Source organism: Ciconia boyciana, chromosome 9 (genome assembly GCF_034638445.1).
Source record: "Ciconia boyciana chromosome 9, ASM3463844v1, whole genome shotgun sequence".
NCBI classification, from domain to species: Eukaryota; Metazoa; Chordata; class Aves; order Ciconiiformes; family Ciconiidae; genus Ciconia; species Ciconia boyciana.
In genome coordinates, this window is record NC_132942.1 from 25,931,978 (window position 1) to 25,951,465 (window position 19,488).

General features: G+C 39.2%; 1 protein-coding gene and 1 long non-coding RNA gene across 2 annotated transcripts in view; one reads left to right on the top strand and one right to left on the bottom strand.

Moving 5' to 3' along the window:
- LOC140657119 (uncharacterized) overlaps positions 1–12,630 on the bottom strand; it is a 73,267-nt gene extending 60,637 nt beyond the window's left edge. The window contains exon 1 of the long non-coding RNA XR_012044225.1: positions 12,480–12,630. This is a non-coding gene — a long non-coding RNA (uncharacterized lncRNA). The remainder of the gene's footprint in view (positions 1–12,479) is intronic.
- A 90-nt stretch (positions 12,631–12,720) lies between these two features.
- Positions 12,721–19,488, top strand: part of SLC7A6 (solute carrier family 7 member 6) — a 31,576-nt gene continuing 24,808 nt past the window's right edge. Inside the window, exon 1 of the mRNA XM_072872054.1 lies at positions 12,721–12,838. The gene's annotated coding sequence lies outside the window, so the exon portion shown is untranslated. The remainder of the gene's footprint in view (positions 12,839–19,488) is intronic.

The window sequence follows — 19,488 nt, forward strand, 5'->3', positions numbered from 1 at the left end:
CTCTCTCTTGCAGTTACCTGGAAAAGACAAAAGTAGAATTAATAGATGTTAAAAATGATAAGTCATATTCAAATTCTATGAAGCTATTTAGAATTATTAAAGGAACAGTAAGTGGAGTAGGCAGATGGTTATTTTTCTGTCTTGATTGTAATACATTTTTCTTCTTGATGCTGGTTGCAGCTATCTTTTGCTGACTTGTAAAAAGATTACTGTCCCTTGACCTTTTTCCTATCTGTACAACACCTTTATCTTAGCTGGGATACTTACTGGAATGTAAGAATGTCTGCATTATAATTTGTTTGAGATTAATTTGTGGACAATTAATCTGAGGTACTGGAATGAAATGTCTAAGAGATTAGTCCTTCCAGTAGAGAGTAAAACAAACAAAGCCATAAATACCACTCAATAGTTATCACCAGTGCCTGTTAAAAACAGAGTTCCAGATAACAACAGGAAAACAAAAAGTGCGTATTCATGAAATACTAATCTACAAAATTTTAAAAAGTGTATTAATGGACTGCAAATGTACACAGAAGAATTTTACACCAGGTAGGTAGTCTGAAATGTACAAAAACTAAAGCACTAACCAAAACATACAAAACTTCAAGGATTTTTTTATTTTATTGTTTCAAGTCTGAATTCTACAAAACCTCTTGTGCTGGTTTTGGCTGAGATAGAGTTGCTTTTCTTCACAGTAGCTAGTATGGGGCTATGTTTTGGATTTGTGCTGAAAGCAGTGTTGTTAATACAGGGATGTTTTCATTCTTGCTAAGTAGTGCTTATGCTAAATCAAGGACTTTTCAGTGTCCCATGCTCTGCCAGGTGCACAAGAGGTTGGGAGGGGACACAGCTGGGACAGCTGACCCCAGCTGACCAAAGGGCTATTCCATACCTTGTGATGTCATGCTCAGCATAGAAAGCTGGGGGAAGAAGAAGGAAGGGAGGGACGTTCGGAGTGATGGCATTTTGTCTTCCCAAGTAACCATTATGCATGATGGAGCCCTGCTTTCCTGGAGATGGCTGAACACCTGCCTGCTGATGGAAGGAGAGCATGAATTCCCTGTTTTGCTTTGCTTGCATGTGCGGCTTTTCCCTTACCTATTAAACTGTCTTTATCTCAACCCATGAGTTTTCTCACTTTTACTCTTCTGATTCTCTCCCCCATCCCACCGGGGGGGAGTAAGCGAGAGGCTGTGTGGCGCTTAGTTGCCGGCTGGGGTTAAGCCATGACACCTTTTAAACTTTTTAATGCTTGCAAAGGTTTACTCACTTGAGCTATTCATGTAAAGATTTGTAAGGAAGGTTAAGTGCATATATAAATAGTTGTGGGACTGGTATGTTAGGGAATGACGCAACCATCATCAAGGCAGGTATGGAGAATTTAGGTTTCTTTACTGCTATGTATTGATTATAGTGATATAATTATTTATTATATATTAACTATGCTCTCCTCCAGTAATATATGTTGTCTCTAAGACTGCTGGGGTGACTTGTGCATGAAAAAATCTTGTCTTGCAGTATATTCCCTTTCATTCTTTTCCTGCCCCCTTTGCAAAATATTATACTGGAGCTCAAAAGGCTTTAGCATAGTTTTGATTTTGTTCTTTATCAAAGGGAGTAACCCCTTGCTTGCCTTGCCTGGTATTACATTCCCTTTACTGAGCGTGTGGTTGACTTGACAGCTGGTATGTCAGCCATGTTAAACAAAACTGGATTTTGAAGGTAAGTCCACCATAAATTAAACTACCTGGCAAGGTCTGCAAAGAACATATTTAATGACTTATTTATGCTACATTGAAGTTAGTGTAGCTGCAAGAATACATTAATTGTCCAGTTAAATTCAATATGTGTTAAAGAAAGGCTGCTGGTAGTTGCAGCATTGCATTTTGCTTAATCCCAACATGACAAAAATGGTAGACAAGAAGCTCAGATGTACTATTTCCAGCTCTTGTGCTGATATGACAGAAACTTGTGATCAGTATTTTGTTATTTCCTGCCTTTATTTCTCTTTGCCAATAATATATCCCAAGTAAGAGTTACAGAGATCTATAGCCTCAAACTGCCATTTTCACTGGTCTTTAAGGTTGACCTTCCTCTTCCACAGAAGAAAGAGATGCATCAGTTGAAGAAACTGTGGACTCCTTCAACCAGGCTGAATTAAATGGAGGTGATTTAGAATAAAAACTTCTTCAGCCCTTGAAATGTGATAACATTCCAAAGTATTGCAACACCTATTTCCAACTGTTGGTCTTGAACTTTCCACATAGCAACAGCAATATCCAAACGAGCAGAAAGCACAGCTGAATTTCACCCTTTCAGAAGTAACCTGGCTATACTCCAGAAAGTACGGTACAGTTAGTCCTTTCTTTAGATTTCAAGGAAAGTGTTCATATTAGGTAACAATGATTACCAACATTATATTTGTTTTCCTTTGGTGACCAAAAAGGGCTCAAAGATTTTTTTCAGCTCATTAGAATGTTACCTGGGGAAAAAAAGCCAAGAGAAGTGACTGAGGAATAGATCTGGAAAATTAAAAAAACCCCAAATGTATGAGACTTTTGACCTTGGAATAGCTGCAAAATATGTTCCCAACAGAATTGTCTTTATGCCACTTACATGTGCTGTGATAGCGTCCTGTCACAAAAGAACAGGAAACCAGAAGGAAAACGCTGTGAGGTGAGTGCCCGCCATGTTCACTTGCGTGTGTGCAAGATGCTGAAGTAACCACTGTTTTCCATTCCACACTGGCAATGTTTTAGCTGGAAAACAGCATTCAGCTCTAAGCATGGACTGAGGAGAGCCCAGAAGAGGGAGGAAGGCTGATAAGCAGCAAGGAAACCTGATGTGTAAGGACAAGTTGATAAAATTGTGTTTGGTCTAGCAAAGAGTAGGCGAAGGGAAGATCTAAGAGTCTGGAGCAGAGGTAGTGAACGTGCAGTGATGAAACAGAGGACCTGGTACCAACCAGTTGTCTGTTCTTATGGTTTTATGATTCTGGAGTGGCTTTCAAGCAGGTGCTCAAAAAGATTTAAAAGCTATTATGAAGACAGTCTCCTTTCCCATACCCAGAGCAATTAGCAATATTCATGGAACTTTTTTTTACCTGAACAAGAGCTCTTTAGTCAACAAAATTAATATAAACAACAGTGATTTGCTAAGCCTTTTCCCTCAGCCTGTTCAGTTTGTTTATGCAAAATACAAATGTTTAAAGTGATTTAAGGGAGAAATGAATGTCTCTTTGTTGGGAGTTACATAACTTGAATATTTATAACTGCTCTGTAACTCAAACATTATTTATTTCACTAAAATCTACCTGTGAAGTCATGTGCCTGTTAGCAAGTCAGTTATTAGGAAGATGGAATAGAGAAAGCCTGAATTAAAGAGCCCTGGGGATTATTTCCACCCTCTACAGTGTTTCTGTGAATTCTAAAAAGAAAAGAAGGTGCTCCTACATTTTTGCTTCTCTGCAGATCATGCTTGGTCACCTTCTCTCAAATACAATGAAAATCTTTTCCACCTTTATTAAAAGGCAATCTTTATCAAGCAAGATTTCTGTCAATCCCTTAAATGTTTGCAGAGCGCGCCACTAAAACATGTAATCTTTTTCATTTAGGACAATTAATTAAAACTATTTAAGATTCTTTATTACCCTGAACCTTCTCTTCTCCCCTTTGTCTATTTTTACAATGGGATTTTCTTCACCTTAATATATTTTCCTCCCTCTTTTTGCATGAAACCACAGGAACATAAAGAAAAACTTACGACATACAATGTTAAAATGCAAACAAAATCATAGAAAATAACCCAGAATGTTATTTGTGCTCAACTGGTATGACTTCACACAGAAATTTGATTGTTTTTCTGATAGACTGCATGTCTCAGACAAGTTTTACTAAATCCTGTACAAGACAAAAAGATTTACAGCCAAAGAAATATTTCAACTCAGGGAAGCTTTCCGCAAAACAAGCCAATACTCCTGTCTCCTCCCTTCTGCTCTGACTCCTGCAGAGCTGGTTCAAATGCAGTCTGGTATCTCGGACTAAAACCTGTTTTCTCTGCTAAAATCAATTGTATGCTGGTATTCAAAGCTACGGATTTATTTGTTTTACATAAATCTCTCACTTAGAATTAATTAAATGATCTATATATTATATATGAATATTCATATATACATATATAATACATATATTAATTCATATATATGAATATATATTCATAATTAATGAAATATTCAAGAGAAGAGAGATTTGGATGCTGTTTTATATTATCATGTCTTTCAAAACCAACATTGTATAGTCTTTGATTTCATTTTCTATATGAGATAATAGGGTTTGAACTCCTCAGCTGTCACATTTTATTTTATCTTAATGTGTTTAGTAGGCATGTGTTCTGCTATTCCATTACTAGTATATCAATATAGCAATTTAATCCATTTTTAGCTGGTCTGAGGCAAATTTTTTTTTCAATTTGATGGCAACTCCCAGCTTCTTTGCCCAAACTAGCCCCCAGCAATGAAAGCTGTCATTTCTTGTTCAGTGTTCCTCATGTTCATCTTCAGTAGCAAGAGAAGGTACACACACTGTGGCCAGGCATCTCCTGCTTATAACAGTGCAATTAACTGTACCAATTACTGTGCACAGTGACAACTGCAGAGGTAAAGGTTCACTACGGATTTGTTACTTTAAGGTATGCTTGGGCATGTAGAGACCATTTTTCTTGTCTGTTTTTACAGCTGACTATTTAATCACAGGTGGTTTTTGTTGGACAAAGGAAACCTTTTTAAAGAACAAAATAAAATTTAATTATCAGGATTTCACAGCTGTAATTTTACTGCACAGCATATACTGGATTTAACTCCAAGAGCATGCAATGCAGCTGTCTTCTGATTGTTTTAGTACAACAACCTAATGTAAATCTGTCTGTTTTTTGTTTTAATGACAAAATATTATGGGCAACTATAACATACGTTATGCCAGCACAGAATAACCCAAAAGAACAATTTCTCCAGTGATACAACACTTCAGTAACAAAATTCGTCCTTTGCAATAAGGACAAATACAGAGCTGTTGATGTAGCGTGACACTGAGCAACCTACGTGATCAACCTATTTAAGTGTGAGGCGAGGACACTTACAGACTCCAACCATAAAGTTTGTTGCATGGGATGACACTAATGACCCATCTTAACAATTAACCTGGCCATCTCCTATAGTTTCAAAATAAGCTGAGGTCTTCCAAGTTTTCCCATACTAGTGACACCGAGGTAAAAATATCTCCCTGACCTCCACAAGCAGTAATCTGACACCCATAACCATGAGGTTTAGTTTCCTTTATCATACTGCCTGAGCTCTGACATAGAAGCCCAAGTGCTTGCTCTCACTTCACTTTCTCATCCAGATTCATGTGAAAGTAAAGACAACAATGTCACCAATGTTGCATAAGTGATCATGTCTCATTAAATCAATGTTACTGGTATTCAAAATGCTCTTAGCTTGTGGGATTTAAGCTAATAAAAATAGTACTGAAAAAACCCAGCAGTAAACTTTAACAAAAGTAACAAAACTTCTGGAACTAAAATATACCTATACATACAGGCAGCACAGCTTTGAGTGTTCAAAAGTTTGATTTATGGCACTTCACAGTATGAGATTGGGAGGTTGAAAAGGCTTTTCATAGTTGTGGAGATCTTGCATAACTTGGGAAACTCTTGGTAGTTCTTAATTAGTCCACTACGATTTGCTCTGTGGGACACTGTATGCACCAAGTAATCAAGAGCCAAGTGTGGAACAAAGGAGCAAAGTGCAAAACACACACAAATAGACTGCTGAGAAATCAATTCTGAAAAGTTAGCAAAGCCAACCATAATTTCAATTTTAGGGCTGAATAACTTCTAATATTAGCAAAGAATGGATTAGAAATTGGAACAACTGTGCTGGCAGGCAAAAGAATAAATCCATTAATAGGGCTATCTTATTTATTGCAAAGGCAAGTGGAGTGGCAATAAATCCTCCTATGTTTCAATAAAATGTAATTTCCTTAATCGTCAAGACTCTTTTAACGTTAAAATATTTTACATCTCAATTTTTAAGGTGTACTTTTAAATATTGAGACATTTTGAAACTCTTACTCATGGAACATGCAGTCTTGGGCAAGTACTCAGCAAAAACTTCAAGGGGGTTCTGATCTCATATTTGTGAAACAACGTGGTTTTGTTTACTTTACAAGGAATGCCTATGCTATATAAACTTAAGAATTAGAACTTGTTTAATGGTCATTATTTCCATGTGTTTAAAGGAGTACACATTAGTCTGTTCACTTTATAGGCAAAATGTATTAATTCAGGTCAACATGCATGGGCATATTTGATTTGCATACATTTTGTGGGAATCTATACAGAAAGGTCTTTGGGTTCATGTTTTGGAAAACTTTACTTTTAAAGACACCCTAAATTTGGAGCAAATACAACTACAGAATCCTGCAAAAGTCTGAAAGTTTGGGGAATAAAGGCTGTCCTTATCATCTGTTCACCCAACAATTGTTCCCACCACTGTAAAGTACTGTGCTATTATAAGTTTTCTAAATAAAATAGGAGGGAACTTTTTAATAAAAGGTACAAATTTATTTGTATTGTACAAACATTTCAGGGTAATTCAGTAATTAGGAGAAAAGTAACAGAGTGCACTGAAAGCAAAGACGCTTCAGTGGGGTCAGTGCTGATGGAGTTGTACTGTGGCATGCTGAATTCAAAGTAGATCTGCTAAGGAACATCTGGTTGAATTTAAATTGTGAAGTCTGGACTCAGCATGATAATACAAACAAAATGATGACATTGGCTTCAGCCTCTCATAACTAGCTGCTTGCAAATAGGGTATCAATGTAACTACTACTGAGTATTATCAGACTCTTCTAAGCTTCCATACTCCTGCTTTTAATCAGAGAGAGAGAGACAGGTACCACATGTGAAGAAAGTATATCAAAAAAGGACTGACAATAACATAGCAGAATCTGTAACAGAAAGGAATTTTGCTGTTTTGAAGAAAGTCTGAGCAGTCGTATTAGAAGGCTGAGAGTTGCATAATATTAAAAAAACAACAGATGTCTTCAAACTCTCTTGTCCAAAAGAAATTTACCTAAATATTGTGAAACTGGGTTACAAACACTACCACTAAGGACTTCATAGTCTGTGCATACTGTTGTGGTTTAACCCCAGCCAGCAACTAAGCACCACACAGCTGCTCGCACACTCCCCCCCGGTGGGATGGGGGAGAGAATCAGAAGAGTAAAAGTGAGAAAACTCATGGGTTGAGATAAAGACAGTTTAATAGGTAAAGCAAAAGCTGTGCACGCAAGCAAAGCAAAACAAGGAATTCATTCACTGCTTCTCATCAGCAGGCAGGCGTTCAGCCATCTCCAGGAAAGCAGGGCTCCGCCACCTGTAACAGTTACTTAGAAAGACAAAATGCCATCACTCCAAACGTCCCTCCCTTCCTTCTTCCTCCCCAGCTTTCTATGCTGAGCATGACATCACATGGTATGGAATAGCCCTTTGGTCAGTTGGGGTCAGCTGTCCCAGCTGTGTCCCCTCCCAGCTTCTTGTGCACCCCCAGCCCACTCGCTGGTGGGGTGGGGTGAGAAGCAGAAAAGGCCTTGACTCTGTGTAAGTACTGCTCAGCAAGAACGAAAACATCCCTGTATTAACAACACTGTTTTCAGCACAAACCTAAAACATAGCCCCTATACTGGCTACTATGAAGAAAATTAATTCTATCCCAGCCAAAACCAGCACAATACCCACATACTAATCTGGGACGTGAAACAAGAAAAAAATATTTATTCTTAAGAAGCTATTCTTTACAGCTAGAAATCCTCCTTACATTGTTTTTATACATAATCACTTTTATTAGCCTTCAAAACAGACACGGACAATGAGCATTATCTTTAAATTCCCTGCAGCTTTTTAAGTCTTGGTGAAACAATGATTCTAACTCCCATGTTGTTTACCAAGAAAATGAAGCCAGTGATTCACACACTCTCATTAATAAATAGCCAGATCCTTGTGAAGGTAATTCAACACAGATAAGACAATTTGTATCATCAAAGGGTAGGGTCTCAGAGTTGAATGATTTAGTTGTCTAAAAAATGAAGTCAAACCATTTATTTAAAAATAACTATAACTACAAATAACTATTTTTTCCAAGTAAACCCCCAAAACTGACTGGGAAAAACATGATGTACTGCACATTTCACTTGTAATAGAGAAGATTACAGTAGCAAAAAAAAAGTAAAACGAAAATAGAAAGTTCAGGGCATTAATCAAAATAATGCTGAAAAAATACTGGAGTCCTTTGAAATTTATCTGAAGATTTGGATTTTTTTGCTGTTGTTTCTTTGCTCTCCTAGCAAAGTTTTACTGATAACATTTGAAAACTTGTCCATACTTTAGAGGATATCTATTCCCACTTCTGCTTTGCAGCATGGACAGCACTGAAAAAAAAGAGGTTGTAATCATGTGCCACAAAGATATCTATAAGCAAATAATAAACTTTGATGAGAGTGGATGAGGGAGTGAAAAGAAAAAGGTATCTGAAAGGGAACAGAACTAGATAGAAAAAATAAAATTAAAAGATGGGATGTTAAATCTTATTTTACAGTCTGTTTTTAAAAAGTTGCAGTATAGAGAAGCCAAGTTTTCCATAAAAGAAGGCCTAATATTAATCTTCAGAGTATTTAAATAAGAATGCAGCTGGACAAGACAGAGTCAACCCACAGTTTCTAGTCCTTAAAGGGACATTTTCCACTACCTCCTCCTCTTCCTTTTCTCTCTGCTCCTAGCTTACTCCACATTTGTACTTTTGTGATTATGATAGTAAAAAACTAACCTCCACAAAAGTATTGTTTTCTGCAACCTTAGTGAGCAGAATTGCCTCACAGAGGGGGCCAGGCAAGTGCCAGAGCCAGTCAAATGCTGAAAGCCAGTGGAGTAGGAGGAGACATGCAGTTAGGAGCAGGGGAAGATAAATTTAGAAGCCTAAATTTAGACTTTTTTTTTAATTGCCTAGCAGTTTGGTGCTTGTAGTCACTCTCATTTGTAAGTAATACTCTGCTTAAACCACCTACAGTAGAAGTTTGTATGATGGGAAGAGGAAGATAAAAAGAAGGGGCAAAGGATCAGCTAATTTGTTTTTGTAAAGAGTCACCCAGCTTTAACCAAAGAAAAGAAACAAAGGCACTTACACTCATTTTTGAACTGTTTCTGTTGCTCTCCTGAAAGACTACAGACTATGTGGTTCACACTGTGTTGTTTGAGATGATGAAGGTTGAAAACTACTAAAAAGAATCTCTGCTTTTAAATACTTCTAAAAATTGTAATTTGCTGGGATCTGGCTAAAGCCACAGATTTACTGTCCCAAATAATTTTACAATCCCTACAAATAACTCCTGTGTCCACAGAATGTACATTTCAAAAGAAGCATGAATGTGGTCCCAAGACTCACTCCATATGGTAAAATTTCAAAAGGAACCAACATAAACCCTTAAACACATGGCTGGAAGCAACATGTCCAAACAGTTAATAGCATAAGTTCCATGTAGCAATGAGTACTACTTACACATACACAACACACCTTCAATGCTGACCTTTAAGGAGCTCAGTACATGCTCATTCTTCCATGAATTAAGTGCATGAGCAACACATTCTTGGCGGACTTACGCAGTAAGCATATGCTTACTGCACCCTGCACACCAGAATGAATTTGCTAACAAGCACAAAGCTGATGATTGGGCTTCAGATTCACTTAGATTTAACAGCAATTTTTACCTTAGCTCTGTCATGTTCTAAAACCATTTAATTAATATCCTGTGGATTCAGTTTCCTTTAGCCTGATGCAACTTCAATTTTGGTTTGTTTAGGGGTATTTAATCAGTTTATTCTTCAAGTTTTTTGAGTTGAATGACATTTTCTAAGATGTATTTAAGTGGAAATATTAGTCGGACAAAAAAAAAAAAAACAGGGCAAAACTCACAAGACTTACCAAAACTCAGTTTGACTTTGTTCTCACTAGCTACAAGAGATGTGATCTTAACTTGATAAATCAGTATCAGATAAAATCCTAGTGGAAACAAAGTCCTTGTTTTAGGTTTTCTCTGCTAGTGCTTAGAGAATGCACAGTCTTGTATAAACATAACTTAGCAGTGGCCATTTATGGAGGATCAGGGATGAGTAATCTGTAGCAAGAACAGAAGAAGTAAAGTAAGGAGTCCAGACTTACATTTGGCTTCCATAGTAAAATTGAAGAAGTAATTTATAAAGTTATGAACCTTGCCAAAATGGACAAAAGTATTTATTTGGATGATTATTGTGAAGTTTGCTTCTGGTCACTTGCAAACACTTTAGAAGCATCATTTAGCCTTACGATGATATCCTAACTTGGGTCTCTCATACCAACCTCTACAGTATTGCAAGTTTTCAGAATTCAAAGAGTGAACTTCTCTTTTGAAATCCTCAAATGGGCATTTTTTCCAATAAGTCTTTTTCAAGGTTCTAAAACAAAACGTCACCATCTATATTTCCAGCATATATATTCCATATATCCATCGTCTATATTTCAGCCTAACAATTTGTTTCCTATGTCTTTTCAGCTCTCACCTATTTTTTGTTCCTAAAGGCAATTTTATAATTAGCTCACATTTTATGAGTCCATTTTTTGGAGGAATGAATGTTGTCTCTGGTAGATTCTATTTATGAGAGAGCTTAAAAGGCAGTCTAGTAACAACTGAAATCAGCTGCATCTTTTATATTCACACTCAATCCATTTTTTGATTAATGTGCGAGATGGCCATTGCAAGTATCCGTCTACCTGAAAGATGCTGTGTTAGTATTACAGAAAACAGAGCACTATCAATATTTGTAACAATGACTAAACACTATTACCATCTCTTAACTGCTTTCTGGTTCATATTATCTTTATAACGGAAATAAATTAGTTTCATATTGTACAAATTTGAGTTATATTCTGAGGATGTCCCCTACTTTTTTTAATCTTCTATCGGTTCTGTATAAGTGGCTTAAAAACAAAGTCATGTATCAGGGCTTTTAAGCTCCCACAAGGCAGACTGTTTTTGTTTGCTGCTTTGCAACATTGTTTTAGAAGGTAATAGATTTAGTGTAGTTACCTCTCCGTGTACTTGCACAAGACCTAAACCCAGCAAAAGCCAAACAAAGAGTTGAAACAAAGAATTAAAGAGTTGAGATGATCAGGCTCCTCCAGATTATGACCTATAAATGACAGTTTGTTTTGCTATGTTGCTCTATAGTTTGGAAATTAAGTCTAATGTAGTTCTCTCCCATATGTGCACTTAAAAAGCCAACTTTTAACAAAAAAGACTTTCTTTACTCATTGTTGTCCAAACACAATGTAAGGAATACCTGGAGATATAGAGGAGGGCAGCAGCCACTTTGTATGCTGATTGTCTCTGTGACAATGAAAGCAAAACAGACCTCCTCGTTAAAACAAGCAAGCTTTGAGAGAGGAAGTAGTATGGAAATTAAACGTAAGCCTCGTGGTAATAGAACTGGACTCCACCGTCACAGTTACGGGCACGTTTATGGGTATTACAGTGCACAGTTTGCCTTTCCCTGTTCTTTTACAGCCTTATAATTTTTATTTGCCTGTAAGGTTTTTACCCCAGTATATCCTATTGAAAAAAATCCACCTCTGACTCATCTGTTTGAGACTGTAGATAATAATCATGGACTGGGGGAGGGATAATTAGATTGTTTTGAGCAAGACAAAGACTATCACATCTCCTGAACCCCGTTGGCTTTTCAGACATTGACCTTCTCTTTCCCTAGCAGGGAACAGTAAAAAGGGCAGTAGAAGAATATTAAGAGGGGGCCATAGCCTGTAGTTCACTGGCTTAGACATGCTAAAACTATTAACCTGGTAGAGGAAGGCAAACAAGAAAGCCTTCCTTACGCTACCACAGATGAGCCTGCTGAACAGCAAATTGCTTACTCACTATTATTTTCAGATACCACTGGGCACTTTTAATCATGATTTTGAGAGATCCATTAGATGTACTTTATTGGAGCCAAATTTTGGCTGTGACTGTACCCCTCTTGAGGGCAGGAACACACTAACGGTAGTATTGCAGGGGCTCCCTTTTTATTTCCATATCTATGGAAATATCTATTTCCATCACTATGGCTAGCGCTTACCATCTACTAGTCATACCCCAAAATATCAACAGGTTTAACGGCTTCGACCTTCTTAGGCCCCTCATTTTCGAGCAAACCCATGTCCGTGTAACTTTGTGCCCCGAGGTTTCACAAGAGTTCCGTGTCCCCGAGGCCCTCACCTCCCCTCGGGGACCTCGGGGTAAGGGAAGGGCCCACCTCTACCTGCGGCAGCCCCGGCGGCAGGCCGCGGGGCAACGGCTCCTCCAGCGAGCCCGGGGTGGGAAAAGGCGCCGTTTTCGTACCGTCAGCGCTAAGCCTCTTCTCCATCTTGTGCCTGAGGAAAAGGGGAAGGATGGTTCCCAGCCCGGCAAGAGACGGGGGAAGTGGTCACCCATTCCGCGCGGGGGAGAACGCTCCCCACCCTCCTCAGCCGCAGGGCGCGGCGGCGCTGAGGTAAACCCAGCGGGGTCGGGCGGGAGGCCGGGCCCTGCGGCGCCTCCCTCAGGCAGACGAGGCGGGAGGATTTCCTGTCGGGGAGGGGAGTCGACGGCGGCGGCGGGCCCGGGGCCGTGGGGCGGGGCGGAGCGGCCGCCATCACGTGCCGTGTGGCAACGAGCGAGCATCCCCAGGACACGCAACGGCGCGGCTGGCAGGAGCGGAGGTAACGCAGGAGGTCGCGCCGCCACAGGTGGTGGGGAGGTCCCGCGGGACCCTGGGGGCTGGCACAGCGGCGAGGCGCGGTCTCCTTCCCACCTTGGAGAGGCTGCCGTGGCGGCGGGCAGCCTGGCTAGGCGCAGGGGCTGCCGGCGGCGCAGCTTGCGCCGTGCGCGGAGGTTTCCGGCGCCTCTCCGCGCCGTCACCTCCCCTGCAGCATCCGGGGCTGAGCGGCCGCGGCACCCCGGGCCGGGTGCAGGTGTGCAGGGTGGCAGTGCGATAAATGCCGTGTATTTATTTTTTTTAGAGGGTGCGTCAGCGTCAGCCCTGACAGCCCGGGGAGGGACAGCCGCCTCCCGAGGCTGTTCAGGAGGCGTGAAATATGTCTGAACCTCGCTTATTTTATAAGGAGAACTGGGTAACCACCGCTTGGGGAGGGAGGAGCGGCCGCCGAGGGGCGAAATGACCCCACATCCTCCCTCCCGCGGCGCGACGGCAAGACCCTGAGGGCCGGTCTCCTCACGCCGGCGACAGCCCGTCATGTGCACATCCCGACTTGAGGGTGGTTTTCTGGAGCCACGTGTTTTATTTAGTTTGGCAGCAGGCGGGTATAGGGGTTGGTACTCAGGTCGGGTTATAACAGGACGGTTTTTGGTGGTGGGTGCATGTAATTATAACTGCTCTGTTAACTAGCTATCGCAGGGAACTGAAGTGGGTTTAGTAATACCCTCAGGCGAGCATGTCTTTGCTTACTAGCATTTGGTAGTGATTTTGATTGTTTATGTGTTTTTTAAGTGATGTGTATCGAATGCAATCTGAATAGGTGTAACTGTAAGTTACAGCTAAATAGTGTACATGGGTATAGATCTGTAGGTAAGTGTGTGCCTTTCCACACTACCTTTCCCTTTTTTGAGAGATTTCCACTTTTGTGACCCAGCATGAAACATAAGGTAAATTATTTTAACAAACTCTATTATTGTACCTTCTGTCTTTACCCGGGGCTTATTGTATAAATTTCACCAGATGTTCCTCTCATTGCAGCTGCTTCGTGCACTCCCAACCTCACTTTGGTCTAAATCGAGACTGTCTACCACAATGTCCCTTGTTGTGAGCTTGCTTATGTTTTTTCCCTTGGAAATATAAAAATAAATTAGAAGTATGAAGGATATAGTGGCATGTTATTTTCCACTTGTAGCTATCACAGTTCCCTAACTTTGAAGTGACTTGGTTTAAAATCTAGGTTAATATTACTGAGGTGGATTTGTCTAGGATTGGTACATTAGGAAATTTTGAAAAGTTTCTGAGACATTGTAACTGAATATCTGTTTGTGAGCTGATTATAGGTCTTTCCCTCATTTAATGTTAATAATCTTACTCAGGATTTGTCTGAACATGTGGATAGTATGTGTATTTGCTGAACTTCTCGTGTGCAACTGTGTCATGGGTGTGTATAGTCAGGAGTTAGTGCCATTGCTGAAACTGTCAAGTGAATAATTGACATAGTAACTTCTCTTCCAAACCTTTTTACATGACAAACACACCTTGTGCTTTTAAAAAAATGGATGTTACAACCAATTCTATTTGATCAAAGGTTTATTTTGTTTTTTATAGTGCTAAACATGGTGTGTTTGTGTATGCAAGCACAAAAGACTTGGTTCAACAGATTAGATCTTTACATTGGGAATTGCCTTTGTTGCAAGGGTTTCCTGTCTGCTAACTGTATGTATGGTAGGGAAATGATTCTTCTCTCACCAGAAACAAGAAAAACACATACTAGACAACTCTTAAGTCTTTCCACTTAAATGTTCAGACTGTGAGGTGCCTAAATATATACATTGCAAGGAATAGGCATTTCTGGGACTTAACAACCTTTGCTCTGTTGGTGCTTAACTCCCTGAATACTCTCATGCTGTTTGCCTGTGTAGGGCAATCTTGACTCTTACCCAAAGGCCCAATCATTGTGTCGGAAATAGGAGTTTTTACAGCTGGTATATGTGAATAGTCAAAGTATATATGTAAAGCTATGTTACAACAGAGCTTTTTTTATGCCATCAAGACAACCATGGAAGACAGAGGCAAGAACACTAGAAATCTTTGCTAATGAGCAGGTATTATATAAGAGTATAGCAAAACATAGTAAGCTTTTAGCAGTTTGGTATTTCACATTGGTCATTAACCTGCTCGCAGGTTCACCCCAAGTTGAACAACTGACAGGTCAGCTGATGTCCTGCTCAGTGGGAGAGAAGGGATCTTGGCGGATGGTTCCTCTTTCCCTTCTCTTAAAGGAGGGCTACCCTGTAGTGCAGTGTTAGTACTTTGCTAACTGCACATTAACCTTCATTAGCTCCTTTGGTACATGGTCAACATGTGATAGGCCTTATCAGAATATATATTTTTGTGAGATGATGAAGTGATCCTCGTTTCAGGTCACTGTGTCCTGGTTTTGTATCGAAGCTTTCTATATCAACAGCAGTGTCATTTCAGTAAAAAATCTTATGCATATCAGCAAAAAGATTCCTCACAGCTGCAATGATCAGCAAAAATGAGTTCACGACTTTGTATTGCATAAGGGTGAGTGATGAGGAAATCCACGTTAGCTTGTGTGAAGGCATAAGCCTGCATTAGCCATAGCAGTCCTGTGGCAAGGCTAGCAGCATTAGAGATCGTTCTAACCGTGTTTTGAGCTGGAGTATCACAGGATTCTTGTATTTTAGAAAATATATACTATTCCTCTCTGGTTCTTCTCTTCCAAACCTGTCTTCTGTTTCCACAGAAATAATGGTCTTGTGATAGAATAGTGGATTTTAATATATGAGGTTTTTTTCTCAATATTGCTAATCGTGACATAGCTTCAGTTTTCTCTAGTCTCTGCACTTCCTCTTCCTTTGTAGGTTTGGGTTTTTTTCAGTCAGTCAAAGCTTCTGAGTTTAGTTCCAGTTAAGATTAAGTGAAGTGCTTGTAGGAAAATATCTGCCAATAATTTTGTTTCTGTCATAGGTGTAATAAGACACATGACTCAGGCAAATAAGCAACTCCTGCCCTGAAGGCTTTAAGGATATAAAACAAGCAAGGTTAGAGAAGAGAATGAAATGCCAAATCTTGAGTGAGCTGTTGCACGCACCTTCATGCAAATCCTAGTTGTCAGCAGATACCTGAAGTTGGGAATAACAAAAGCAGACTCTGAGAAGAAGAAAGAGTATTGTGAGAAAAAAAAAAAAGCTAGATTGAGAGGATATTATGGTTGTTCTTTCCTGGGTAGGGTAGAGTAGGGCAAGAAACAGTCAAGGTCGTCAGTAACAAAATTGTATAGAACTGCAGTCACGTGCTGCTGATTGAGGTGGAGGCATTTGAACAGTGACAGGGTCTGTAGTTACAGGTAATTAAATGTACCTCTGAACTTCAGACCATGAGGTAAATCACAGTGACTCTTAGTCCAAAACTGCCAGTGTGCAAACAAATCAGATTTGATTTGATTTGAATGATTCAATTAATTTGAATCAAATCAAATCATCAAAATGCCTGAGTAGTCAAAGTCATGTTTGTGCTTCTGAGCAAGTCATACTTTGAAAAGTATTCCAGAAAGAAATGGGAATGATGATTAGGATATGTGGAGTAAGAAATCATAAAGCTGTGTAGTTATCACCAAAATGATGTTCTACATCCATGAGTCACTTCTTAATATATTACTCAGTTTTATCCTTTAGCTGGAAGGATTGAGAATGAACATGGCATAGTTTCAAACTGGCAGTCGGATGTCATAATAATAGCTGTAGTATTCTTATTTTTTCCACTGACATTTGTCCAGAGTGATTTGCATTCTGAAATATATTTGCAACTAGTGTCCTATCTGAGTCAAAATAGAAATGAAAAGACTCAATTTGGGGTTGAGTGTTATTTCTACGGGTCACAAGTATTCTTTAAATCCACTTCTGATGGTTAAATTAGTCATGAAGACATCTGCTTTGATTATTTGTCCTGCTGTTTTACACGTTTATACTTTCTGATGATTGCATCATATTTGAAGTTGATTATTATAATAATTTATATTAGTTTACACAGCAGTAACTGAACTTCCTCTTGTAAAGCAAACCAAAAAATCTTAGAAGCTCATAGGCTGCATGTCTTTTTGAAGACTTAGCTCTACTACACCAATAACAGAAAATCAGCCAGTGTGTGGTTGCAAATGAATTTGGCACAAGATAGATGAAAGAGGAAATAACAAGGAGAACGGGTAACAACTGGTGAGCTGAATTTGCTTTTGTTTTCCTTTGCAGTTTTGGGCACACTCATCTGTAGAAACTGTGTGGATCCCTCTCTCCTAATTAGTTTAATATTGTTGGAGATGCCTCATTATAACACTCAAGCTTTTACGTTCTGAAATAGCAGAGTTTAGTTTCTGGAAGGTTGAAAATTTTTAGTCTAATTAAAAGTGTGAAATTTGATGGCTCGTGTTGTATGTATGACACTAGATAAGATGTTGACTCCATGGATTGTCGTGGTTTAGCCCCAGCCAGCAACTAAGCACCACGCAGCCGCTCGCTCACTCCCCCCCGGTGGGATGGGGGAGAGAATTGGAAGAGCAAAAGTAAGAAAACTCAAGGGTTGAGATAAAAACAGTTTAATAGGTAAAGCAAAAGCCGCGCACGCAAGCAAAGCAAAGCAAGGAATTCATTCACTGCTTCCTGTGGGCAGGCAGGTGTTCAGCCATCTCCAGGAAAGCAGGGCTCCATCATGCGTAGTGGTTACTTGGGAAGACAAACGCTATCACTCCAAAAGTCCCCCCTTCCTTCTTCTTCCCCAGCTTTATATACTGAGCGTGACGTCATGTGGTATGGAATAGCCCTTTGGGCAGTTGGGATCAACTATCCTGGCTGTGTCCCCTCCCAGCTGCTTCTGCACCTGGCAGAGCATGGGAATCTGAAAAGTCCTTGACTGGTGCAGCAACAACTAAAACATCTCTGTATTATCAACACTGTTTTCAGCACAAATCCAAAACATAGCCCCACACCAGCCATTATAAAGAAAATTAACTATCTCAGCTGAAACCAGGATACTCATGGATAAATGATAAAATATGTATTTAGCAATTAACCATCTTTAACGTGTTTCTTTGAAATATTGAGGGGAAAATAAATCAGAAGATATCCTACTAAACAGATTAAGGATCTCATTTTGCATTATTTAAACAAACATAGTCTCTATTTTAATGTGGAAAAAGCTAGAAGAGTCTTGAGTTGGAGATTAATGATGTAATGTGTTTCAGTAAATGATTTGTACTCCATTTCAGTAGAAGTTACTTTTTTATTGATTGAAAATAATCTTTATCATTTTCACATCTTTAGAACTATTCTAGTTCAGGGATGTCAAGTCAGATTTTCTGTACTGTAGTATACAGGTGTTGGCTTTATAATAAAGGAAGAGTATGATTATTAAGTTTCCCTCCAGAAATGTGTGCCTCTAACTGCATGAGCAAAACCTGGTATGTTTGTATGTTACTAGATGCATAGATATATATGTAGTTTGGGTGATTGCATACTGACCTTTCAAAATCATCATACTTGGGGTTTTTGTCCTCTTAGTTGACAAGTTTATTGTTGGAATAGCAAAACTATTTGTAAAATTAGTGTTACCCCAAAAAAGTGCAAAACCTGTTTTATTTTTCCTCCCTGCTAGATCACCTGCTTTATTCTAATTGACCCAGACTTTTTAATTTTTCTGTTCTGTAATAAATGGCTGAAGTATTCACTGAGCGTTTAATGAGGGGCAGGGCAAATGAATGGTAGTGCATTCTGGTAATTTTGTAGGACCTATTCTTTATGCAGCTGATAACCTAGTAATCAAAGGTACATTTGCAATTTAAGCTGGTTTCCATACAAGGCTGTTCCTTGAATAGATTATTTCCTACTTGGACTTCTATAAGATGGGCCTTATTCAGAATTACTGCTAGTTACCAGTATATTCTTCTGCTAATAACATTTATTAGCACTAACTTGCTTTTGGAAGTCATGGGAGAATTTTGTGGAGACTTGAGAAGAAGGTGGTTCTTTTCCAAATGGTCAATTCTGAAGCAGAGGAAAATGTTTATTTCATTTCTGTGTTCTTAGATACTGTTAAATACAGTTGCTAATGGAGGAATTTGGATTGAAACTACTGTGCGTTTTTTCATGGACAGCCTGCACTCTTAGATAACTCCAAGAAATGAGGCAGTGGGAACTGGGAACAGTTTCGTGGAGTGGGGAGGGAGTGAACCGTAGTATCAGTTAAAAGTCAAGAGTTGGATCAAGGGGATTTTGGAGTAAGTATCTCTTCATATTGGCCTTGGCAAGAGCCCACACTGTGTTAATAAAATGAGCAACCTTCTTACTAGATCACTCATAACTTAGGTATGTTAAGTACAATAATTTGATAAATTTTTTACTGCAATAAATCTGTGTTCATGCTTAGAACTTCCAGCTTGGTCTTAGAGCGCTTGCTTTGTTTGTTGTTTTTTTTTTTTTTTTAGAAGTTCCTTTCTCAGCTTAAGTTATATTGGAGTTTGTCTCTTGCTCTGTGTGTGTTGGTTTTTCTGTTTATTTTAACTATGCATGGATTTACCTTTGTGTAAGAACACATAAGAAGTAACAAAAGATAATTTCTCAGTTTACATCTGTAAATCAT